Source organism: Lampetra planeri, chromosome 59, assembly GCF_965212315.1.
Source record: "Lampetra planeri chromosome 59, kcLamPlan1.2.h2, whole genome shotgun sequence".
Classification (NCBI taxonomy): Eukaryota; Metazoa; Chordata; class Hyperoartia; order Petromyzontiformes; family Petromyzontidae; genus Lampetra; species Lampetra planeri.
Genome location: NC_136165.1, coordinates 210,511 through 237,636, shown reverse-complemented (window position 1 = coordinate 237,636; position 27,126 = coordinate 210,511). Strand labels below are relative to the sequence as shown.

The following is a 27,126-nucleotide window of genomic DNA, read 5'->3' as shown; positions in this document are numbered from 1 at the left end:
CACACTTCACAATCAAGTTTATTTCACAAGCTAAGCCCATTGAGCTAATGAGCTTTTTTTAAGGGTGTCTCAGCCAGCAGACATCAGAGCATTCCACAATTACAGATTTAAGAAAACCAAACACTTAATAAAACAATTATTTCGTAAAATATAGACAGTCTAAATGATTGTAATTTGGTGCAGGTCCAGCATGAGCACCTCCACTACCGCTATGAGGTGCTGAAGAAGATTGGGTACGGAGGTCAAGGCCAGGTGATCCGGTGCCTTGACCACATGAGGAACACCCTGGTGGCCGTGAAGATCTTGGTATCACCATTGAGGTAAGAATTCAGAGCGGTGTTGTCACAAGGACGACGTTGTTGTTCAGTCCTTTGCTGTGGGCGGCCGTGTGATGAGGTGGTGACAACTCGTGCCTCACAGAGGGTCCCCGGTTCGACATCTGACTCGGGTGCCCTCCTGCGTGGAGTTTGTATGTTCTCCTCCTGTTCTGGATCAGCTCACTCTTACATTACATAAATTCTTCATTTCACCTGGTAGATGCATTCCTGAAAAGTGCCGCGTTAAGGGAAAGCACATTAAGCAAACATAATATCCCCATATATAATGTAACGATAAAGTTTTGCAAGATATAATACACGCACACAGTGATATGAAGATACCAATAATGGAGGGTATGCTGTCACGTCACGTTATCATTCCGCATTCCGCCTACTGTATCATACCGCTCAGCCGTGCAGTTTCATAGCGGGCACATTCCACGTTATAATGGGCACTTTCTTGCATTAGAACAGATGCATTCCGGATTATAATGGGTGCGGTCCGCGTTATAACGGGAGCCTTCCACGTTATAATGGGCACGTTCCACGCAATAAAAGGCACGTTCCACGCTTTAATGAGGTTGTCCCATGTCATAACGGGCGCGTTCCGTGTTATAACATGTGCGTTCTGCGTTATAGCAGCTACATCATGGGACCTCCTTTGCCAGTACCAAAGATATACTGGCAAAGGAGGTCCCATGATGTAGCTGCTCACCCCGAGCTCTCATTCCTCTGTTAGTGTTTGTCTTTGTGCTGTACGCCTTTTGGCGTCCTCTGGTTTAACACCGTTTTGAGACTAGACTCAACAGAAAGCTGTCTAGTGTGGACCAATCAGTTTAAAAGACAATGCATATATTATCGGAGTGTTTTTTTTTTGCATACTGACCACAAGTATTGTGGTTAATTCAGACATGATTCCTTGTAAAAGGTTTAAGTTTTTTTTTACATCTTAACACCTGTTTTGTTGCCAGGAAAAAGGGGAAAATCTATTCTCATATTTTGGTATTAGCAAAGGAGGTCCCATGATGTTCCACGTTATAATGCCTTGCTTTGTGAGAGCCACATTCAGTCACGAATCAGCTATGGCTCAGTCTCTAAAACTCAGGCTCAGCTCCAGCTCAGCCGTGGTTTGGCTCAGGCTTGAGCCACTCAGCTGCTGATAAAGATACACGAGTGGCTCAGCCGTGGCTTGGCTCAGCTCCTGGAAATCCTGAGTGTGGCTGGGGCCATGCTCGGAGTCGGCTCAATTCACACATTAGGGAATCACTACGTTAAGGCAGCACCCCAAACCCCCCTCTATCCCTTGCTTATTTGATCCTCTTCCCTATCCTTTCTGGAACCTTCCATGAGCACGCTACTGGAATTCACAATGACATTACACTTGGGGAACGTATAATTATTTAATTCTGAATATAATTTGTTTCTGGTCATTCCTTAAGCAAGTCTAAGTCATGATTCATTTGTGGATTTTCTCTGCACAGCTCCAAGCGTGATAAATTTCAGAGAATGGAGATCAAGATGGCTCTGGCACTTCAGGGCAAGGACAGTGATGAGGACTACAACGTCGTCAAAGTCCTGAAATATTTTGACTTCAGAGGACACCACTGCATTGTCCTGGAGCTGTTGAAGTACGTACCATGTGTTTCCACCGCCCCCCCCCCCCCCCCCCCCTTGGCGTGGTTAACTTCATTAGCTAAACAAAAACTATTTTATTTAGCAGGTAAAGCCCACTGCCCGATTAGTTATTTTTCACAAGCGGCCTGGCTACAAATTATAGCTCAAAAAAGTGGCTGATGTGGAAATGTATGGCAGCCAAATACTCTAAACACATGTTTCTAAATGTAGAAGGAAAAACCAGAGGACCCGGAGAAAAATCCACGTGACCAGGGGGCGAACATGCAAACTCAGAATATACATGCGTCAGGGTCAGGATCAAAGCCCCGATCTCTTCCACACCAGGGGGGGTGATAACATCACACCACCGGGGCTAGATGTTACTTCTGGGATTCCCGTGCCAACCTCGTATTGCGATACTGTGGAGCTGTCATGTGCCCCAGGTGCACTAGAGGCCACTCCTCTTTTCTCAATCAGCACCGGCCACTTTTATATAGCCACGCCTCCACTCGATCAGCAGGTTGGCTGCAGCGCAGTGGTGACGCTTGTGCCCCTCGGTGAAAATCCCTGAGTTTGATTCTCAACACGGACGCCTTTCTGCGTGGAGTTTGTATCTCCTAATAGAGAACTCCACCACCCGGAAACAGAGCCAATGAAAGCAAGTGGTCAGATGTGCTAGCTGATTCGGTTTATCAGCAAACCAATGACCTAAACCCACACGGAGCTATGACTCATATTAGTCGTGAATGTGCAAATAGAATATTAATATTGTCGTTATCATAATCCACGTAGTATTGCAGGGTATGACACTGACACTGCGTCGTTGTTGTAATTGTTGTTGTTGCTTCTGCCTCTTTCACAGGGAGAGCCTCCATGATGTGATTAAGGAAGCGGGGCTCCGGCAATTGCACATGGGGATGGTGAAAACTTACACCAGGGGCATCCTCAAGTTCCTTTGCCACACCAAGGCCAGGAGCATCATCCATGCGGACATCAAGCCAGTGAGTGGACACAGCATTCAGCGCGACTTTGTTCCGGAGTTGTGTCATTATTGGGGACTCGGACCATAGAGAAAACCGCCCACGTTGGTCACAGGGTCGATGTGTTAGCTCTGTCCGTCTATCTGGAAGGAGACAGGGTCACGTTACCTCTGGTGATGATCCGGTATGAATTAAACTGTCGTGTAGAGTCGTGTCGCTATTGGGGGACTCGCCACAGAGAAAACCAGCAATGTAGATCACAGCGTTGCCACAAACTTTGGCAAACACAAACCGGAGCTGAAAAGAATGATTTTCAAAACGTGCCAAACACGCGTTTGAACTGACAGGTGCCCATTGTCGGCTTCCATGCTGTGAATGGAAAACTTCCCAAATCGTCACTAAATCCTTGCGCCCTCGAGTGTGGTTTTTGGTTCGTAACTCGTTAACGGACAGCTGTGAGCAACTAGGATAAGTTGTCTATAGAGCCGCACCCTTTTACTTAGATGGTGCTTCAGAGAGCTTTACATGTGATGAGCCTCGACGAACATCGCTCGTCTTGACGCAGAAAACAGGGAATGTTGCACTTGACTAAAGGTTGACGACGGCGCTACGCCTCACCTAGTTCCCCTGTTTAGTATGTACTGTGGTACGTGATTGATCCACTGCTGGCTGAATGCTATTGGCGTAACCTTCGAGTGTGAATTCCTTCTGCCTCTCTTCCTTTAGGAAAATGTTCTAATCAAGGACACCGTGACCGGCACCATCAGGGTCACGGACTTTGGCACCAGCTTTTTTGTGAAACGTCAACGTGAGTAACCTCACCTGGGTGTGAGTTTCTGCGTGTGGGTGTGTCTGTGTACCAGTGTGTGTGCAATTCTCTTAGTGTCTGTACATGTGACAGTGTGTGATAACGATGCTGTTCATGACATAGTGAGTACACACATACATACATATTTGTTGTTGTTGTGATTGTTGTGCAGCTCTGTATGCTGGTGGGACCAGGCCATTCCAATCTCCGGAGGTATTGCTGGGCTACAGATTGACCTGTGCAGTGGACATGTGGGCACTGGGCTGCACGGTGGCGGAGTTGGTGACCGGCAGGGAATTATTCCAGTCGGACAGCCGCGACGACCACCTCCCGTGCTGCATGGAGGTATTTCCAACTGGGCGTTCACCCACTCGTGATTCCCCCCTCCCCTTCCTTAAAGTTGTAAGGAGAGGGGGGGGGCGATTGGGTACTTGGTGACCTGGCGAATGGCAGCCATCGTATGTTGTATGTGTGTACATGTGTGTGTCTTGTATGTGTGGGGGAAGCGGTGGTGCAGCGGTTAGCGTGCTCAGCTACAAACCCGGTAATGCGAGTTTGATTCCAAATCACGGCCAACATCAGTGAGGATTATCTGAACCGGTACTGGGCATCCCCGAGTTCGACTCAGCCTCAAATGAGTACCTGGTGCGGTGTGTACCTGCTTCAATATGGCCAACCATCCCCTCTCTGTGTGTACCACAGTCCTGGCCCTCAACAGGTGCCGCTGCTGTTGCTGCTGTTTCTACTCACTACTAAAAGCACTTGCCCCTACAGTTTGCTGCGCCTACACGGGTGACATTTGCCTTTATCTCAACCATGTGCAGATCCTCGGGTTGCCTCCAAGATGTATGATGGATGCAGCTCCTGACGGAATGCACTACTTTGGTGAGTTGAAGGGTGGGGCGAGCAACCGACCGGATTCAGTGTTAGGGTGTGGCCTGGAGCTGTTGGGGTGGCCATGGGGGGGGCCTCTTTGTATTTTCAATTCCTTGGGTGAGTGGGTGGGTAAATGGCTGTGTGGGAGAGTGGGTGGGTGGGTAAGTGGGTAGGTGGGCAAAGTGGTGGTTGGTGACTGTGTGTCTCTCCTGCTGTGCATGTCTCCTGCAGATCGTGTGGGCATGATGTTCTGCCCAGTCAAGAGAAGGGTGCCAGGGAGCTTGTCACTTCATGGGGCACTCAATAGCCACGACCCGGAGTTTGTTGATTTCGTCAGCTCCTGCCTGCGGTAAGAATCATCCCCCTCCCCCCTCCCCATGAGGATTTCCCCCACCAAGGTGATCAACGATCGCTCTCCTTCGATCACCTAGAAGATGTGGAGCTGAGTGAACCTGCCGATGACCAGTACCACCGGTGTTAAGATCGCCCTCTTTGGAGGCTCATTAAAGATTCTACTCGGCAGTGCGAGGCTCAGGGCATTTTTAGAGTACTGCGTATTGAAGGATTCCCGCTGCTACCACGACTACCGCTGCTGCCGTGCATTCCTGGACCTCGTGGGAGAAGGGAAGGAACGTCAATGCTCTCACCACGCCTCATCATGTGCGCCGCGTGTGACCCCCGTGTGTCTCTCAACAGATGGGATCCGGATTGTCGCATGACGCCAGCGCAGGCGCTGGGTCACAGCTGGCTCCGGACCGCGGCCACCAGCACCACCAGCAACGCCACCACCACTGCTACTCCTGGCAGTGTACAGTGTTTTGGAGCTGCTGAGCGACGGTAAGCCACGATCTGCTTGTCAAATATTCAAGACAGTCCATAGGGAGGTGTGGAGCCCGGGGCAAGTCACAATTAAACCGGAAGTATTACTAATAATACAGGTTTGTTTCGGTTATATCGCGTAGATATACGTGTGTTGTTAAACCCACCATCACCCACCACAGCCAATTAATAAGGTGTATCATCTTCTTGGTTCTTTCGGTAAAGTCACGTAGAAGGGAAGTAATAAAATAAAACATACTAAAATAATTCTCACGACGTTTCGGCCACAACGCAAGCAGCCGTCCTCAGGTGAAGATCAGGTCTGTCGGGGAGACAGCGTCTGAATCATGTAAACAAAATGTGACAATTAGTTACTAGATCAGCACACCAGTGTGTTGGAAAGTAAACCCACCACATTTACAATTCGAGTACGACATTTTGCCGGGGAGAATTGTGGAGAAATGTGATGTCATCATTTGTGAGCCAATCTGGTACGAAAGCCTACGTGTTAAAAAGACATTACGTCTGACACCGTGACATCGAAGCACAGGGCCGCCAGAAGCACGGTGCCCGAGGCGGTTTCCCCAGTACACCGTACCCGGCTCTATATTGATTACTACTACCCTGATTTAGCCAGCATGAGCCTCACTCAGTCTCAAGACTCTTTTTAATTAGAGTCCTGCCAAGTTGTTTGCAGTACAGAACAAATTTGCTTTTGTTACTGCTGCTATGCGATTCCTATTGAGTGATTTGGGGGTTCAATTTCTAACACTGCCGAGGATGTCCATCCAACACTGGTTGTGTGGCGTGTGTGTCAGGGTTCGGTTACGTGGAGGAAAATGCCAAACCCCAAGGAATGAAAGTTACATTTTAATGTACAATTTCATTGAGGGACTGTGTGTTGTCTTGGTGAGGTCTGGGGCTGTTTTTGTTGATGTTTTGCTGCCTTGCCCAAGTTTGTATTTAGTGTTGAAAAACTGGCAGGATTTTACGTACTTTGTGCTTATATGCTGAATTATTTTGTGACTTTCTTACATATTTACACGTTGCACTCATTTTCTTATGTTTGTTGTTGTAACTTGCTGACCTTGTGCCTCGACTGCATATCTGTGAAAGAAGAGCTTCATAGCTTATCGGATTCCTCTTCATCCAGTCTAAATAACACTGGTCAACAAAAAAAACATGTTTTTCTGGCCTGGACTTTTGCAGCTGTTTTAGACTAATTTCAGTATGCTGATTCCAAATCTTATCTCAGATTTGCTCGATCACATCTCATTTTTATGCTATCGGCATACCCCATTTTCATTGCTTTTATCTGAAATTAACTCTGTCACTTATGATTGCAAGTTGTTGCGAGTCAGTGACTGCTTTAGTGTTAAAATATGGTGCTGTATTTTTAGGATAGTGTGTTTATAATATCATTTTATGTAGATATCCACATTTATTTAATATTTTTCTTCTGCAGTTTTTATTGAAAGTGTAATATTTGAGATCTCAAAAACCTGATGTGATAGACAAAAACTGAAGCCAGATTTGGAATCAGCACCCCAAAATTACCTTAAACCCGTTGGAATACCTTATGCCAGAAAAAGTGTTGACCAGTGTAATTTTCCACATTCCACACGGAGAAAGTGGCCCAAGTTTGGGCATCAAACCCAGGTCCCTCTGACTGAGTTCCAGCCCTGCCGCCTGCAAACGAACACATGTACAGTTCAAACCCCACGTGTACATTCGGTTATATACGGATGTATTTTTATAATTGGTTTCTGGGTGAGGACAAATAATGAAGCAGCCATATATTTGCCATGTAGCCTTTCATCCAGTGTGATATCGCAAGACTAATGCCAATTTTGTAACCAGACCCACGATGGGCAAAGGTATGCTGTGTTACTGCAGCATCGTTATTAACCTGGTTAATCTATCTCCGCACGATGGTGGGGGGGGGGGGGGAGTGCAATCTCTGCTGTAGCAGGAAGTTGGAACGGTGTCGTGCCCATCTCTTTACAGAGCGGAGCCGGCGCTGCCCCCATCCTCCGCGCTTGCCCAGGCCTCTAAATGGCTGACGGTTGTTGTGGAGGAAGAGGACACTCCGGTGGAGGAGCTGTTGGTGCAGGAGGAGGAGACCCTGGTGGAGGAGCTGGTGGTGCAGGAGGAGGAGACCCTGGTGGAGGAGCTGTTGATGCAGGAGGAGGAGACCCTGGTGGAGGAGCTGGTGGTGCAGGAGGAGGAGACCCTGGTGGAGGCGTTGGTGGTGCAGGAGGAGGAGACCCTGGTGGAGGAGCTGGTGGTGCAGGAGGAGGAGACCCTGGTGGAGGAGCTGGTGGTGCAGGAGGAGGAGACCCTGGTGGAGGAGCTGTTGGTGCAGGAGGAGGAGACCCTGGTGGAGGAGCTGGTGGTGCAGGAGGAGGAGACCCTGGTGGAGGAGCTGGTGGTGCAGGAGGAGGAGACCATGGTGGAAGAGCTGATGGTGCAGGAAGAAGAGATGAGGGGGGAGACAGAGGAGGTATGGACGAAGGAGCAGGAGGAGGAGATGGTGGTGCAGGTGGAGGAGACATTGGTGGAGAAGATGGTGGAGAAGGAGATGACAAGGAAAGAGGATCAGGTGATGGTGATGCAGGAGGAGAAGAGGAAGCGAGGGAGTCTGGCCCGCATAGCGAGAACCATCCGTTCACTCCTCCGACGCGTGCTGCTGTGTGGTGGCCGGTCCACCACACAGTAGAGGTGGTGGTGGTCACGGATCGTTGTGAACCACGACCACTATCACCATACCCACCACACACACCCTGCACCCATTCACCCCCCTGTAATACCCACCACCCACCGCACACCACACACACCCTGCACCCACCCACCCCATGATGCCACCCCCACCACATTCCACAGGTTTTGGGTTATTTCAGGGATAAGGGGTTTAGAGGTTTCGGGATTTCGAGGGTTATAGGGTTTAGGTGTTGAGAGTGTCAGGGGTTGAGGGGATTCGAGAGTTAGAGGTTTAGAGGGTTAGGGTTTTCAGGGTAAAGGGGGTTCAGAGGGTTAGGGGTTTATAGGGTTTTGGGTTTACAGTGAGGGAAAAAAGTATTTGATCCCCTGCTGATTTTGTACGTTTGCCCACTGACAAAGAAATGATCAGTCAATAATTTTAATGCTAGGTTTATTTGAACAGTGAAAGACAGAATAACAACAACAAAATCCAGAAAAACGCATGTCAAAAATGTTATAACTTGATTTGCATTTTAATGAGGGAAATAAGTATTTGACCCCTCTGCAAAACATGACTTAGTACTTGGTGGCAAAATCCTTGTTGGCAATCACAGAGGTCAGACGTTTCTTGTAGTTGGCCACCAGGTTTGCACAAATCTCAGGAGGGATTTTGTCCCACTCCTCTTTGCAGATATTCTCCAAGTCTTCTTGGTTCTTTCGGTAAAGTCACGTAGAAGGGAAATAATACAAATAAAACATAATAAACCAATTCTCACGACGTTTCGGCCACAACCTAAGCAGCCGTCCTCAGGTGAAAACCAGGTCTGTCGAGGCGACAGCGCCTGAATGAAACAGCACACGTGCTTGGAGCATATATAAGCTGGGTTGGAAGGGGGGAAAAGGGCGCCTTGACAAAAGAATATGCATATCAATAGCAATTTAGCATATTTATGGGAAATGCAGGTATGTGATTAGTACTACTTATGCCCGTGCATTATGCAGGATTAGCAGCATCAAAGGGAGGGGATAGGGGTAGCATTAATAAAGGGAAGGAGTGTTAATAGTATGTATCTGCAGTAACTAAAACCACCACGTAAAAAACTAAAGTATAAACTACATAGTATCATCAGTATACTAAATATACTCTACAATAAGCTGAGTTACTAACAGTAAGTAATACATTACAATTCTATGTCGTAAAAAATATATAATATGCTTCCATCTAAACTTTATTCTCTTACATCACACGAGTCTACACCGTACTATATACTGCCATAGACAAACCCAACATTAAATTACATACTGTATTGCTATAAACCACCTTATACATTGTAATATTACACTATGTATTATTCTACCCACCCTAATGTATATCACACTGCTGTATATTGACTATACAATTACGATACTATATATTACTTTGTACATTGTATTAAGCATATAAATGTTATACTATTTGTTATTATACACTGTACCATTGACCGTCGTGTGAAAGATACTAAGAGGAAGCAACAAAATATGTCAATGGGTGAGTAGTGTGGGAAACTTGCAGCGGAGCAAAGAATCCATTCCCTGCGGAGAATACAATGCCAGTGAGTGGAACGCGGTCTGAAAGTCACCGTAAACGTGAACATAATCAGTTAAGATCCGAAATGGTTTATTACGTCCTTCCAATGATTGCTAAGCCAGAATCCATCTTCTCGGTTGAAATTGTCTCTGTGTTTGTATATGTGGATTGCCTCATGAACGAATCTCTCATGGTAGCCAGATGGCTTGCAGAGAACCTCTGTCTTGGAGAAATCAATATCATGTGAGCCCACTGAATTGTAACAGTGATCTGCCACGGCTGAGGTGTTTGTCCTACCGTGTTTCAAGTCTGCTTTATGTTCACGGATGCGGTCCGAGACATGTTGTTTGGTTTCTCCAATGTAACTGCTACCACAGAAGCAACTTAGTTTGTAGACGCCAGGGTACTGTATGTCTGGAACCACATCTTTTACAGACGGGACCAGATCACGGATTTTATGTACTGTGTTGATTTGGACCTGGATCTTGTGTTTTATCAGGATTTTGGAGATCTTTTTTGTGACCCCAGCAATGTACGGTAAGGTGATGGTCTTGAAAGGCTCCTCAACAGGATCCTTCTTGATGGTTGGAGTGATGGCTTTGCGGATTGTGTAGTCGGAGTAACCATTAGCCTGAAGAGCTTGGCGTACGTGTTTGAGTTCACTGGCAATGTGTTCCTGGTCGGATATGCATTGGGCTCTATGGTATAGAGTCTTGATGAGGGAATTCTTCTGGGATGGATGGTGGTGGGAATCCGGTTTTAGGGAAGCATCCGTATGGGTGGCTTTCCTGTAGACAGAGTGGCTCATTGAACCATCAGGTCTCATTTTAATTAGGACATCCAAAAAGGGTAGCTTGCCATCTTTTTCGACTTCCATGGTGAATCTGATGGCTGGGTGTATGGAATTGATGTAGTCGAGAAATTGGTCTAGAGCAGGCCGGCCATGTGGCCAGATGACAAAAGTGTCATCTACGTACCTCTTCCATAAGGTCGGGCGTAGAGTGGCAGTCTGGATGGCGTCAGTCTCAAATTTCTCCATGAACACGTTGGCTACAACCGGAGATAGGGGGGAGCCCATTGGGGTGCCCTCAGTTTGCTTGTAGAAAGTTCCATTCCTGGTGAAGTATGTATTGGTTAAGCAGTGTCTCACCAGGGGGGGTACCCCAGCGTTCAGTCATTGATGAACCAAGTCTTCAATTATTGCGATGGTGTCAGGTACAGGAACTTTGGTGAATAAGTAAACCACATCAAAACTGACAAGCAGGTCGTCTGGGGACAGGGAAATCCCCTTGATTGTCGATACCAGGTCAGTAGAGTTTAGTACCGCAGAGGTGGGTTTTCCAGTGAAAGGCCGTAGGATTTCAGACGAAAAACGAGCCAGTTTGTAGGTGGGGGAGTTGATAGTAGAGACAATGGGACGAAGAGGTGTATCTTCTTTACGTATATTTGGCAAGCCGTATAATCTTGGTGGCCTGGCTGCAGAAGGTTTCAACGAGAACTGTTTGGTCTGATCAATTAATGCGGTTGAAGCAGAAATGATTTTGTTGGTTTTAGAGACGAGGCTGTTGGTGGGGTCTCTTTTTATTTTTGTATAGCTGCCATCGTTGAGTAGTTCTTGAATTTTTTTGTTGTATTCTATTTTGTCCATGATGACAGTGGCATTGCCTTTATCGGCTGAGAGGATGACAATGTCATCCCTCTTTTTTAATTGAGCTAATTCAAAACGCTCATCTTTGCTGATGTTGCTAGCTGGCATCTTAGCGTTTTTGAGGGTTGCAGAGATTTCAGATCTTGCTACGTCTGCAGCGATGTGACTCAGGCCCTTGAGAGCTACATCTACTCTAGCAATTATATCATTAACTGGTATGTGTCTAGGTGTGACTGCAAAGTTTAGTCCTTTAGCTAAAACGGATTTCAGACCTTCAGAAATAGAACTGTTACTGTGATTAATTACGACTTTGTTAACGTCTAACTTTTCAATGTGTGGGTCCGGTCTCTTGTTTGAGAGGCGGTTGAATTTGGAAATCAAGTTGTCCTTACATTTGGTCGACATAGCGGCAGCTGAAGAGGCAGTCATTTTGTCTACATATTCCCAATCCTATGTGGACATTGTTGCACTCAAAGATAAGTGTGATTTGTAGAGTGTCTTGTCTAACTGATCTAGATCGGTGCACGTAAGTCTGATTTTCTCTGAGATAATGCTAAACGAATTCTATCTAGAACTAGCTTAGCTCTTATCTCAGAGAAAATCAGACTTACGCGCACCGATCTAGATCAGTTAGACAAGACACTCTACAAATCACACTTATCTTTGAGTGCAACAATGTCCACATCGGATTGGGAACATGTAGACAAAATGACTGCCTCTTCAGCTGCCGCTATGTCGACCAAATGTAAGGACAACTTGATTTCCAAATTCAACCGCCTCTCAAACAAGAGACCGGACCCACACATTGAAAAGCTAGACGTTAATAAAGTCGTAATTAATCGCAATAACAGTTCTATTTCTGAAGGTCTGAAATCCGTTTTAGCTAAAGGACTGAACTTTGCAGTCACACCTAGACACATACCAGTTAATGATATAATTGCTAGAGTAGATGTAGCTCTCAAGGGCCTGAGTCACATCGCTGCAGACGTAGCAAGATCTGAAATCTCTGCAACCCTCAAAAACGCTAAGATGCCAGCTAGCAACATCAGCAAAGATGAGCGTTTTGAATTAGCTCAATTAAAAAAGAGGGATGACATTGTCATCCTCTCAGCCGACAAAGGCAATGCCACTGTCATCATGGACAAAATAGAATACAACAACAAAATTCAAGAACTACTCAACGATGGCAGCTATACAAAAATAAAAAGAGACCCCACCAACAGCCTCGTCTCTAAAACCAACAAAAGCATTTCTGCTTCAACCGCATTAATTGATCAGACCAAACAGTTCTCGTTGAAACCTTGTGCAGCCAGGCCACCAAGATTATACGGCTTGCCAAAGATACATAAAGAAGATACACCTCTTCGTCCCATTGTCTCTACTATCAACTCCCCCACCTACAAACTGGCTCGTTTTTTGTCTGAAATCCTACGGCCTTTCACTGGAAAAACCACCTCTGCGGTACTAAACTCTACTGACCTGGTATCGACAATCAAGGGGATTTCCCTGTCCCCAGACGACCTGCTTGTCAGTTTTGATGTGGTTTCCTTATTCACCAAAGTTCCTGTACCTGACACCATCGCAATCATTGAAGACTTGGTTCATCAAGGACTGAACGCTGGGGTACCCCCCCTGGTGAGACACTGCTTAACCAATACATACTTCACCTGGAATGGAACTTTCTACAAGCAAACTGAAGGGCACCCCAATGGGGCCCCCCCCCCTGTCTCCGGTTGTAGCCAACGTGTTCATGGAGAAATTTGAGACTGACGCCATCCAGACTGCCACTCTACGCCTGACCTTATGGAAGAGGTACGTAGATGACACTTTTGTCATCTGGCCACATGGCCGGCCTGCTCTAGACCAATTTCTCGACCACATCAATTCCATACACCCAGCCATCAGATTCACCATGGAAGTCGAAAAAGATGGCAAGCTACCCTTTTTGGATGTCCTAATTAAAAGGAGACCTGATGGTTCAATGAGCCACTGTCTACAGGAAAGCCACCCATACGGATGCTTACCTAAAACCGGATTCCCACCACCATCCATCCCAGAAGAATTCCCTCATCAAGACTCTATACCATAGAGCCCAATGCATATCCGACCAGGAACACATTGCCAGTGAACTCAAACACGTACGCCAAGCTCTTAAGGCTAATGGTTACTCCGACTACACAATCCGCAAAGCCATCACTCCAACCATCAAGAAGGATCCTGTTGAGGAGCCTTTCAAGACCATCACCTTACCCTACATTGCTGGGGTCACAAAAAAGATCTCCAAAATCCTGATAAAACACAAGATCCAGGTCCGATTCAACACAGTACATAAAATCCGTGATCTGGTCCCGTCTGTAAAATATGTGGTTCCAGACATACAGTACCCTGGCGTCTACAAACTAAGTTGCCTCTGTTGTAGCAGTTACATTGGAGAAACCAAACGACATGTCTCGGACCGCATCCGTGAACATAAAGCAGACTTGAAACACGGTAGGACAAACACCTCAGCCGTGGCAGATCACTGTTACAATTCAGTGGGCTCACATGATATTGACTTCTCCAAGACAGAGGGTCTCTGCAAGCCATCTGGCTACCATGAGAGATTTGTTCATGAGGCGATCCACATACACAAACACAGAGACAATTTCAACCGAGAAGATGGATTCTGGCTTAGCAATCATTGGAAGGACGTAATAAACCATTTCGGATCTTAACTGATTGTGTTCACGTTTACGGTGACTTTCAGACCGCGTTCCACTCACTGGCATTGTATTCTCCGCAAGGAATGGATTCTTTGCTCCGCTGCAAGTTTCCTACCCCTACTCACCCATTGACATATTTCGTTGCTTCCTCTTAGTATCTTTCACACGACGGTCAATGGTACAGTGTATAATAACAAATAGTATAACATTTATATGCTTAATACAATGTACAAAGTAATATATAGTATCGTAATTGTATAGTCAATATACAGCAGTGTGATATACATTAGGGTGGGTAGAATAATACATAGTGTAATATTACAATGTATAAGGTGGTTTATAGCAATACAGTATGTAATTTAATGTTGCGTTTGTCTATGGCAGTATATAGTACGGTGTAGACTCGTGTGATGTAAGAGAATAAAGTTTAGATGGAAGCATATTATATATTTTTTACGACGTAGAATTGTAATGTATTACTTACTGTTAGTAACTCAGCTTATTGTAGAGTATATTTAGTATACTGATGATACTATGTAGTTTATACTTTAGTTGTTTACGTGGTGGTTTTAGTTACTGCAGCTACATACTATTAACACTCCTTCCCTTTATTAATGCTACCCCTATCCCCTCCCTTTGATGCTGCTAATCCTGCATAATGCACGGACATAAGTAGTACTATTCACATACCTGCATTTCCCATATCCCCTCCCTTTGCTGCTAATCCTGCATAATGCACGGGCATAAGTATTACTAATCACATACCTGCATTTCCCATAAATATGCTAAATTCCTCTTGATATGTATATTCTTTTGTCAAAGCGCCCTTTTCCCCCCTTCCAACCCAGCTTATATATGCTATAAGCACGTGTGCTGTTTCATTCAGACGCTGTCGCCTCGACAGACCTGGTTTTCACCTGAGGACGGCTGCTTGCATTGTGGCCGAAACGTCGTGAGAATTGTTTTATTATGTTTTATTTTTATTATTTTATTACTTCCCTTCTACGTGACTTTACCGAAAGAACCAAGAATATGAATCCCTGCAGTCACGAAAGCTTTAAATCGAAAAATTCTCCAAGTCATTAAGGTTTCGAGGCTGACGTTTGGCAACTCAAACCTTCAGCTCCCTCCACAGATTTTCTATGGGATTAAGGTCTGGAGGCTGGCTAGGCCAGTCCAGGACCTTAATGTGCTTCTTCTTGAGCCACTCCTTTGTTGCCTTGGCCGTGTGTTTTGGGTCATTGTCATGCTGGAATACCAATCCACGACCCATTTTCAATGCCCTGGCTGAGGGAAGGAGGTTCTCACCCAAGATTTGATGGTACATGGCCCCGTCCATCGTCCCTTTGATGCGGTGAAGTTGTCCTGTCCCCTTAGCAGAAAAACACTCCCAAAGAATGTTTCCACCTCCATGTTTGATGGTGGGGATGGTGTTCTTGGGGTCATAGGCAGCATTCCTCCTCCTCCAAACACGGCGAATTGAGTTGATGCCAAAGAGCTCCATTTTGGTCTCATCTGACCACAACACTTTCACCCAGTTGTCCTCTGAATCATTCAGATGTTCATTGGCAAACTTCAGACGGGCATGTATATGTGCTTTCTTGAGCAGGGGGACCTTGCGGGCGCTGCAGGATTTCAGTCCTTCACGGCGTAGTGTGTTACCAACTGTTTTCTTGATGACTATGGTCCCAGCTGCCTTGAGATCATTGACAAGATCCTCCTGTGTAGTTCTCACCTCCACGAGGTGAGATCTTGCATGGAGCCCCAGGCCGAGGGAGATTGACAGTTATTTTGTGTTTCTTCCATTTGCGAATAATCGCACCAACTGTTGTCACCTCATCGCCAAGCTGCTTGGCGATGGTCTTGTAGCCCATTCCAGCCTTGTGTAGATCTACAATCTTGTCCCTGACATCCTTGGAGAGCTCTTTAGTCTTGGCCTTGGTGGATAGTTTGGAATCTGATTGATTTCTTCTGTGAACAGGTGTCTTTTATACAGGTAACAAGCTGAGATTAGGAGCACTCCCTTTAAGAGTGTGCTCCTAATCTCAGCTCGTTACCTGTATAAAAGACACCTGGGAGCCAGAAATCTTTCTGATTGAGAGGGGGTCAAATACTTATTGCCCTCATTAAATGCAAATCAATGTATAACATTTTTGACATGCGTTCTGGATTTTGTTGTTGTTATTCTGTCTCTCACTGTTCAAATAAACCTACCATTAAAATTATAGACTGATAATTTCGTTGTCAGTGGGCAAACGTACAAAATCAGCAGGGGATCAAATACTTTTTTCCCTCACTGTAAGGGTTTAGGTTAAGGGTTCAGTGGGTTAGAGGTTTGGGGGTTTATGGGTTAGGATTTTAGAGGGTGATGGGTTTAGACCGTTATGGTTTTAAGGGTAAAGGGGTTTTGAGGGTTGGGTTTTAGAGGGTTACAGTTTAGAAGGATATGGGTTTAAAGGGTTCTCGGTTTAGATAATTAGGTGTTTAGAGGATTTATGGGGTTTGATTGTTAAAGGGTTAGTGGTTTAGAGGGTTAGGAGTTTATAAGGTTATGGGCTTAGGGGTTTAGAGGTTTTGGGTGTTTCAAGGGTTATGATGTTTCGGGGTTGAGTATGTTAGAGGTTGAGGGGTTTAGAGGGTTAGGGTTTTCGGTGTATTTGGGTTAGGATTTAAAAGGGTGAGTTTAGACGGATATGGTTTTAAGGGTAAAGGGGTTGAGAGGGTTAGCGGTTTAGATGGTTATGGATTTATATAGTTAGGGGTTTAGAGGGTTTTAATTGTTCGAGGTTTAGTGGTTAAGGTCTCTGTGCGAGTCCAACAGGTTTGTATGAGTCTATGGTAAGATAAAAAGAGTTCAGTTTAATTTGTATATTTCGAAACAGTTTGTTTACCTTTCCTGTGATGTTTTTGTATTGTATTTTTGTTGTTATTTTCTGACCCACCCGATTGGACGTCTGTGAAAACAGATCGTTATAGCTCATCAGATTGATCCAGTATGAATAAATATTCAAATTCTAATTCTATTGACCTCTGTGCGAATATATGGATTTCTGTGAGTTTTTGGGCCTTTGAGTGTATGGATCTCTGTGCGAGGCGATGGGTCTCTGTGCATGTCTATCGGTCTCTGTGAGTATGGGGTCGCTGTGTGAGTCTGAGTGTCTGTAGGAATGTATGGGTCTCTGTTGGAGTCTATGGGTTTCTGGGTATGGTTGTTTGTGCGAGTCTTACATGCACAAATTTAACTTAAAATGGCCATTGAGGGTTAGGGAATCCAAGTTGAATATTAAGTTCCCTGCAGTGCAAGCCAGCTCTCTAGTCGTGTCATCAAACAGCCCCTTCAAATCTTTAATAATAAAATAGACTTACTCCAGGAAATCCACACTGAGTCACAGTCGGGTCCTGAATTTTTTTTTAAGTTTTCGACGAATGAATGATGAGTTCTTACACAAGTGGGGGAAACCGGAGAACCCGGAGAAAACCCATGCGTGCGAGGGTGAAACACTCTATCCCTGTACAGGTGAAGATGGCGATTAGTCCACTTGCTCTACTGCCTTCTCCTGGCGAGTCAGGTTATGGCACCTCGACGCCCACGGGAAGGTGATTTGCCAACATCATTGTGCGGTGATTCACCAACCCTCGCTACCTTCCACAGTGCTGGATTAGAGACGTGCGCTACCAACACCAGGCGAATGATAACAATAATAACTTTCTACTTCTAACTTGATAACAATAGGCGAAAAATAACAACAGGCAAATGATAACGACAGGCGAACAGTAATTATTATTTCCACTTAGAACTTGATAACAATAATTATTTCAACTTTTAACGAAATAACAATTATTTCTACTTATAACGTGATTACAATAATAATAACTATTTCTACTTTTAACTTAATAACAGGCGAATGATAACAGGCAAATTAAAAAAAACAGGCACCACATCTACGCCTCTACATAAGGAACGAAACAGGTGAATGTCTCCACAAATCTGGCTGTTGCCTGATGAATCTAGTTGTAATTACTGGCGAAACGTCGTACTCAGATTGTAAATGTTGTGGCTTGACTCTCCAACACACCGTGAGCTGTACTAGTTACAAATTGGCATGTTCTGCGTACGTGACAACCCTTACTAGTTGGCTGTGTCGGGTGGTGGTGGGTTTTAACGACACATTTATATATTTACGCGATCTAACCCAAAAAAGAAACCTCTATTATGGATGATATTGGTCGCGAAAGTCTACGTGTTAAACAAACCCGAAGGAATCAGAGGAAAATCGACGTGACCACGGGAGAAGATGCAAACTCCAAAAATACAGACATCAGGGTTGGGGTCAAAAATACGAATTCCAATAAACCAGTTTAACACGTCGACTTTCGCGAGGGAGTTTGCATCTCGCCACTGTGGCGCCTCATTCTCTGACTCACCCACCCACTAAACTACGAAAGCCACCCACACACTCACTCACCCACTCACCCTGCCACCCACTCAACTGCTAACTCACTCGCTCAAGCACACACACAGCCACTCAAGAACATACCTGTGCACCCACCTACACACCCATTCATTAACTCAACGACCCACCCACCAACCCACTCACTCACTCACTCTAGACTCCACTCACCCACCCACTCACCTATTCACTCCCCCACTCACACACCCACCCATCCACCCACCCACTCACCCACCCATCCACCCACCCACTCTCTAACTCACACACTCACTCACCCACCAACCCAACCACCCACTCAATCAATTACCCACCAACCACTCACCCACCCAATAAACGAAAACTGAACTATTTCTCATTGTACCAGCTAAGGCCCACAGAGCTATATAGATCTTTTTCAAAAGCGACCTTGTTACAAATTACAGGTAAACAAAGTGGCTTATCACATATACATTTATTGCAGCCAAATCCTCTGAATGCAAGTTTATTCTCAATGCAGAGGTAAAACCCCGATGACCCGGAGAAAAATCCACGTGACCACAGGGAGAAGATGTAAACTCGAAATATACAGGCGGCAGGGTCGGGATCAATTCCATGACCTCCTGTATACTATGCAAGGTAGTTAACATCGCACTACCGTGGTGCCCCATTCTCTGACTCACTCACCCACCCACTCGCACACTAACTTCCCCACTCAACCTCCTACACTAACTTACTCACCCACCTACCAGCCACTCACCCAAACACCCACCCATTCACCTACTGGCTCGCACCACTTACTCAAATACCCATCCACTCACACAATGACCCAGCCACTGACTCGAACACCCACCAGCTTACCCACCCAACCCCCATTCAACCACCCAACCACCAACCCACCCATTCACTCACTCACCCACGAAACAAAAACTAAACTGTTATTATTTTACCAGGTAAGGCCCACAGGGCTATATAGATCTTTTTCAAAAGCGACCTTGTTACAAATGACAGGTTAACTAAGTGGCTTATCACATACACATGCATTGCAGCCAAATCCTCTGAATGCAAGTTTATTCTCAATGCAGAGCGAAAACTCAGTGGACCTGGAAAAAAATCCACACGACCACGAGGAGAACAAGCACAATCAAATATACTTGCGACAGGGTCGGGATCGAATCGACAACCTCCTGTATACTAGGTAAGGAAGTTACCATCTCACCACCGTGGCACTCCATTCTCTGACTCACTCACTCAAACACCCACCCATTCACCTATTCACGCACACCACTTACTCAAATACCCACCCCTCTCACTCAATAACCCATCCACTCACTCATGAACCCACTGAAGCACTCACCCATACAAAAACCCACTCACCCACTCACTTACCGACTCACTCACCCATGAAATCGCACACCCATCTTCTCAACCACTCAGCCAGCCACCCATTCAATCTCGTACCCACTAACTCTCTCACTTCCTCACCAACCTACCAACCCACCAGCGACGTGCGGTCAGGGAAGGCAGAGCCTCACCTGTCATACTCCAATGACAATAGTTGTTATGAAAAGTAAAAAAAAGAGAATAATAAAAGAAAAATTAAGATTTTTCCACTGATCTGTGTTATAAATGTCATTTCTGTATGATTCCAATCATTTTTATAGTCAAAATCGCCAAATTTGCGGAGCTCCGCTGCAAATACAGGAAGAGACGAGAGGTGAGGCAGCGACGAGCTCAGCCTCCCCTGATTACGCAACCCCTCAGTAACTGGATGGAGCGCGCGCAATAAGCGCGTGCCTGTTACTATCACAGTATGTCACCAATGTAATGTTTGTAGACCCCTTCATTTCATGTCCTCGCCTTCCATACTCCAGGTAACATATTTCACGTATGTGTATAAAGATATTTAGGCTCGCTGGTCTCGTCATGAAACTGCAATGAAAAAGCACCAGGGGAGGCAGCCATCACATTTGCCTCACTGAGGGTGATGCGTCTAACACGCCCCCCTCCGTGAGGCCACGTCCCCCTCAGTGTGTGAATCTGGCTCTGACACAAGCCAGTGCCTCCCCAGCCATTGACCTCACCACACGTCACTGCAACCCACCCACCCACACCCTCACTCAACCACCCACCCAGTCGATCATCCACCCACTAACACTCACCCACCCAACAACTCACTAACCCACCCAGCACTCACTCACCGAGCCAGTCAATCTCTAACCCACCAACTCACTTTTAAACTGACTCTCTCAACTACAACTCACCCAGTCACTAACCCACTCACTTAATTTATAACCCACCCACTACCCACGTAACCTCCTACCCACACTCACTCATCCACAAACCCACTCACCCATCCATCCACTAACATACTCACCTACTCACCCAGTCACATACACATCCACTCACCATGCCACCCACTCAATTTCTAACCCACCCATTCGCCCAACCACTCTCTCAGTAACTCACCCACTAACCACGTAATTATTCACCCACCCACCCATCACTCAACCACCCAATAATTCAACCACCAAAACATTCCACCACCCACTAACTCAACCACCCACTACCACCCACTAACTCAACCACCGAGCCACTCACACTCACCCACTCACCCACCCACCCATCCACTCACCCGCCCACTCACCAACACACTAAACTAAATCTAAATTGTGGTTATTTTACCAGGTAAGGCCAACAGAGCTAAACATCTTTTTCAGAAATTACCTGGTTAAAAGTTATAGGTCAACGAAGTGGCTTATGACATGTATTGCAGCCAAATCCTATAAATTCTTGTTGATTTTAAATGTGGAGGGAAATATACAGGTGTCAGGGTCGGGATCAAACCCACAACCTTCTGCATACCAGGCGAAGTAGTTAACATCTCGCCACCGTGGTGCCTCACTCTCCGACTCACCCACCTACTAGCACACGAACTCACCTCCCATATTCACACACCCATCTACCCAAAAACTCAACCACCCGCACATTCACGCAACAATCCACTAACCCACCCACTCACTTATTCACCCACCCACTAAACCATGCACTTATCCACTCACCTATTCATCCACCCACTCACACACCCATTAAGCAACCCACCCACTTACCCTGCCACCCACTCAATCTCTAACCAACTCACTCACCCAGCCACGCAATCTCGAACCCACCAATTCACTAATCCTCTCACCAACTCACCAACCCACCTCTCACCCACTCCCACACCCACTCACGCGCTGACCCACCCACTCACTCACCTCAACCATTCACAAACCCACCCACCCACTCATTCACCCAACCACCCACCACCCACTCAATCTCTAAACCCATTCACCCACCCACCCACCCACTCAGCCACCCAACCACCCACCACCCACTCAATCTCTAAACCCATTCACCCACCCACCCACCCACTCAGCCACCCACTAACTCACCCAATCAATCTCTAACCCACTCACCTACCCACCCACCCACCCACTCACCCAGCCACTCACCCAACCACTCGTCTATTCACTCCCAAACAACACACCCACTCACGTCACCCATGGCTTACCCTATCACCCACAATCTCTAACACACTCACTCACCTACTTCCTCAATCACTGACCCACACTCACAGACCCACCCAGTTAATCACCCACTCTATATGTAGTCCTTACCTCTTCTGGTAATGTGAGATATTCTTTTACCAACTAAGGCCCACTGAGCTATAAAGATTGTTTTCAGAAGCATCCTCGCCACAAATGATAGTTCAACAAAGTCGCTGTATACATTTATTGCACCCAATTCCTCTTATTACATGTTTCTAAATGTGGAGTGAAATATACAGGCGTCAGGGTCGGGATCGAACCCACAACATTCTGCATAGTAGGCGAGGTAGTTAACATCTTGCCACCGTGGCGTTCAATTCTTTGACTCACCCACTCAACTACTAAAGCCACCCACTAACCGACTCACAAACCCACTCACCCTGCCACGCACTCAATTTCTAACCCACTCACTAAGCCACTCATCCACGCACCCACCTGCACATGCACTCACTAACTCACTCACCCAACAACCCACCCATTAACTCACCCACCCACTCCCTGACCAACTCACGCACCAACCCACCCACTCACACTGTGACCTACTCCATATCTAACCCAACAACTCACTCACCCAGCCCCTCACCTACTAACCTAACCACCCACCAACTCACTCACCCACATACGCACTCAAATACCCACTCACCCAACTGTAAACACATTTTTTTTTACAAGGTAAGGCCCACAGAGCTATACAGATCTTATTCAGAAGCAACGTGGCCACAAAAAACCCAGAGGCCTCGGAGAAAAATCCATGAACCACGAGGAGAACATGCAAACTCCAAATATACAGGCATCAAGATCGAGACCGAACCCACAACCTCCTGTACAAAAGGTAAGGTAGTTAACATCTCGCCACCATGGGGCTCCACTCTCTGACTCGCAGCCACCCACTCACCTACCCATTCAGCCACATACCCATTCAGCCACATACCCATTCAGCCACCTACCCATTCAGCCACATACCCATTCAAAGACCCACACACCTTGCTAACCACTTACCTACGCACCCACCTACACACCCACTCACTGACTCACTCAACAATTCATTCACCCATCCACTCACCATTTCAGTCCCCCAATCATACACCCACCCATCCACCCACCCCATCTCTAACTCACACACTCACCAGTCCACCCACTCACCCAGCCACTTACCTACTCACCAACTCACCCTGCCACCTACTCGACCTGCAACAGACCTACCGACCCAACGAGCCCCCTAAACTAAACTACTTTTTATTTCACCAGGTAAGGCCCATTGAGCTATATAGATCCTTTTCAGAATAGACCTGTGAACAAATTATAGATAAACGAAGTGGCTTATCACATAGACATGTATTGCAGCCAAATCCTCTAAACGCATGTTGATTCTAAATGCAGAGGGGAAAACCCGGAGGACCTGCAGCAAAATCCACGCGACCATGTGTAGAACATGCAAACTCCAAATATACAGGCGACAGGGTCAGGATCGAATCCACAACCTCCTGTATACCAGGCGAGGCAGTGCACGTCTCACCACCTTGATGCCTCACTCTCTGACTCACCCATCCAATCACTTACACGCTAACGTACCCACTCAACCTCCCACATCAACTCACCCACCCACTCGCTGACCCCACTCAGTCAACAACTCACCCACCCACCCAACCACTCACTCCGTTAACCACTTTCTCACCCACCCACTCACCCTACGACCACTCACCAAGCTACACACTCACCTACCAACACACCATTCACTTGCTCACCCACCTACTTACTCACCCAACCACTAACTGACCAACTCACCCACCCACAAACTCACGAACAAAAAACACACCCACTCAACCCATCGCTCACCCAACCCCTCACTCACCCACTTACTGAATCACCCACCCACCCACTCACCCAACCACCCACTCACCCAACCACCCACTCAATCTCTAAACCACACACAAACCCTGCTACTGACTCAATCTCTTAACCAAAGCTCATAAACCCACCCATCCACTCACTCACCCAGTGACTAACCCACTCACTCGATTTCTAACCCATCCATTCACGCACTACCCACCTAACCTCCTACCCACACACACTCACCCACCCACACATCCATGCACCCACTCACTCAACCATCCACTCACTAACTCACCCAGCCGTGCACCTACTCACTCACCCACTTTCAGATCCACTCACCCTGCCACCTACTCAATTTATAACCCACCTACTCTCACCCACCCACCCAGCCAACCACCCGCCTACTCCCTCAGCCACTCAGCTACTCACCCACTACCACCGTAATTATTGACCCACCCACTAATTTAATCACCTACTAACGTAACAACCCACAAACTCAACCACTGAGTTACTCGAACTTACCCACTCACAAAGCCACCCACTAAATCTCAAACCCACACTGATGCACTCACCCACCCACCCACTCACCAACACCCTTAACTAAAAAAAAAAATTCCCCAGGTAAGGCCCACTGAGCTATATAGATTGTTTTGAGAAGCAGGGTTTGGATCGAACCTACGAACTTAAAAATACCAGGCAAGATAGTTAACAATTTGCCAACATGGCACTCCACTCTCTGTCTCTCCCACCCACGATAACACACACTCAAACACCCACCCACTAACTCAACCATCCATTCATTCAACCACCGAGCCAAGCACGCACTCACCCACCCACTCACCAAGCCACCCACTCAATCTATAGCCCACACTCACTCACCCCACCACTGACCTACTACCCATCAAACTATTCTTAGGTTTTTTTCGGTAAAGTCACATGGGTAAAAAAAAATGTAAATTAATAAAAGTAAAATAAAACACCCATCAAACATCGCACTCACTCATCCACTCACCCACCCAGCCACTCCTCTGCACACTAAATGAAAATTACGCTTTTTTATTTTACCAGGTAAGGCACTCAGCTATATAGATATTTTTCAAAAACCATTTGACCACAAATATTCAACTCAATTAAGTGGCTTTTCACGTATAAAGTTATAGCAGCCAAATTCTATAATTGCATGTTTTTAAATGTGGAGGGAGAACCCGGAGCACCTGGAGAAAATTCCACGCGACCATGGGGAGAACATGCAAATATACAGGTGTCAGGGTCGGGATCGACCTCACGACCTCCTGTATAAAAGGCGAGGTAGTTAACAGCTCGCCACCACGGCACTCCACCCACTCACCCATTCAAAACCACCCACCAACCCACTCACAAACCCACTCACCCTGCCACCCACTCAATCTCTAATCCACTCACTCAACAATTTACTCACCCACTCACCTACTCAACTAATCACACCCCCACTCACACACCCACCCATTAACCCACTCAATCTCTAACCTACCCACCAAATCACTCAATAACCCACCTACCCACTCACCCACCCAATAAACTAAATTAAACAATATTTTTTTATTTTACCAGAAAAGGTTCAGATCAGAGGTACGGGTACCCGTTCCCTACCCGTACCCGTACCCTACCCAAAATGAGTGACAAACGGTTACTCACCAGTGACTCACGGCCTATCCGTACCCGTACCCGGCCGCCCAGGGTCGCAAACGGTTACCCGTACCGTACCCGGCCGGGTACGGGTAGCCGGGTATCGGGTAGGGTACGGGTATCGGGTACCCGGTTGCGACCTCTGGTTCAGATAACTAAATTAATATTTTTCAGAAGTGACCTGGTTACAAATGATAGGTTAACGAAGTGGATTATCATGGAGACATTTATTGCAGCCACATCCTCTAAATGAATGTTGATTTTAAATATGGAGAGAAAACCGGGAGGACCCGGAGAAAAATCCACACGACCACAGGGAGAACATGCCAACTCCAAATATACAGGTGGAAGGGATGGGATCTAATTCACAAAATCCTGTATACTAGGCGAGGTAGTTAACATCTCGCCACCGTGGTGCCTCACTCTTTGATTCACCCACGCACCCAATCACACACTAACAACTCACCTGCTCAACCTTCGATATTCACTCACCCACCCACTAACTGACTCACCCACCCACTCACCCAACAATCTACTCACCCGCCCACTAACCTATTCACTCAACCCCTCACTCACCCACTCCCCCACACAATATCGCACTGACCTACCCACGCACTCACTCACACAGTCGTTCACTAATTCACCCGCCCACCACCCACTCACCTATTCACCCACCTACTCAACCATCCACCCACTCATGCTCCCATACACTCACTTACTTATCCAGGCACTCACCTACTCACCCACCGACTTAATCACCCATTAAGCCACTCACCCACTCACCCTCCCAATCACCTAGTTACCCACCCACTCAATCTCTAACCCACCAATTTTCTCATCCACTCACCAACCCACCTCTAACCCACTCCCTCACCTAATAAATAACTTCAAACCATTCACTCACCCACCCACCCACTAATTCACACAATCTCCCACCACCCACTCAATCTCTAACCCACACCCACCTACTCACTCACCCAACGACTCACTCAACAATCCACTCCTTCCATTCAACACACCCACTTCTCTAACACACTCACTCACCTACTCCCTCAACAACTGACCCACCGACTCACCCACCGACTCACCCACCGACTCACCCACCGACTCACCCACCGACTCACCCACCGACTCACCCACCGACTCACCCACCGACTCACCCACCGACTCACCCACCGACTCACCCACCGACTCACCCACCGACTCACCCACCGACTCACCCACCGACTCACCCACCGACTCACCCACCGACTCACCCACCGACTCACCCACCGACTCACCCACCGACTCACCCACCGACTCACCCACCGACTCACCCACCGACTCACCCACCGACTCACCCACCGACTCACCCACCGACTCACCCACCGACTCACCCACCGACTCACCCACCGACTCACCCACCGACTCACCCACCGACTCACCCACCGACTCACTCACACACCCACTCAGTTAATCACTGTGTAGTCCTCACCTCTTCCAGTATTGTGAGATATTCTTCCTCCAGCGGTATCTTCACGACAACGCCCTGGGGGGTGGTCAAGCCTCTCAACGAGTCGGGCGAGCGGGGCAACAGCCTG

General features: G+C 46.9%; 1 long non-coding RNA gene across 1 annotated transcript; it reads right to left on the bottom strand.

Annotated features, from left to right (window-relative positions):
- On the bottom strand, nucleotides 1–27,126 carry LOC144736196 (uncharacterized). The gene is made up of 2 exons (XR_013588732.1): nucleotides 27,021–27,126; nucleotides 1–545 (listed from the first exon to the last, which is right to left on the bottom strand). It is a non-coding gene; the product is annotated as an uncharacterized LOC144736196 (long non-coding RNA).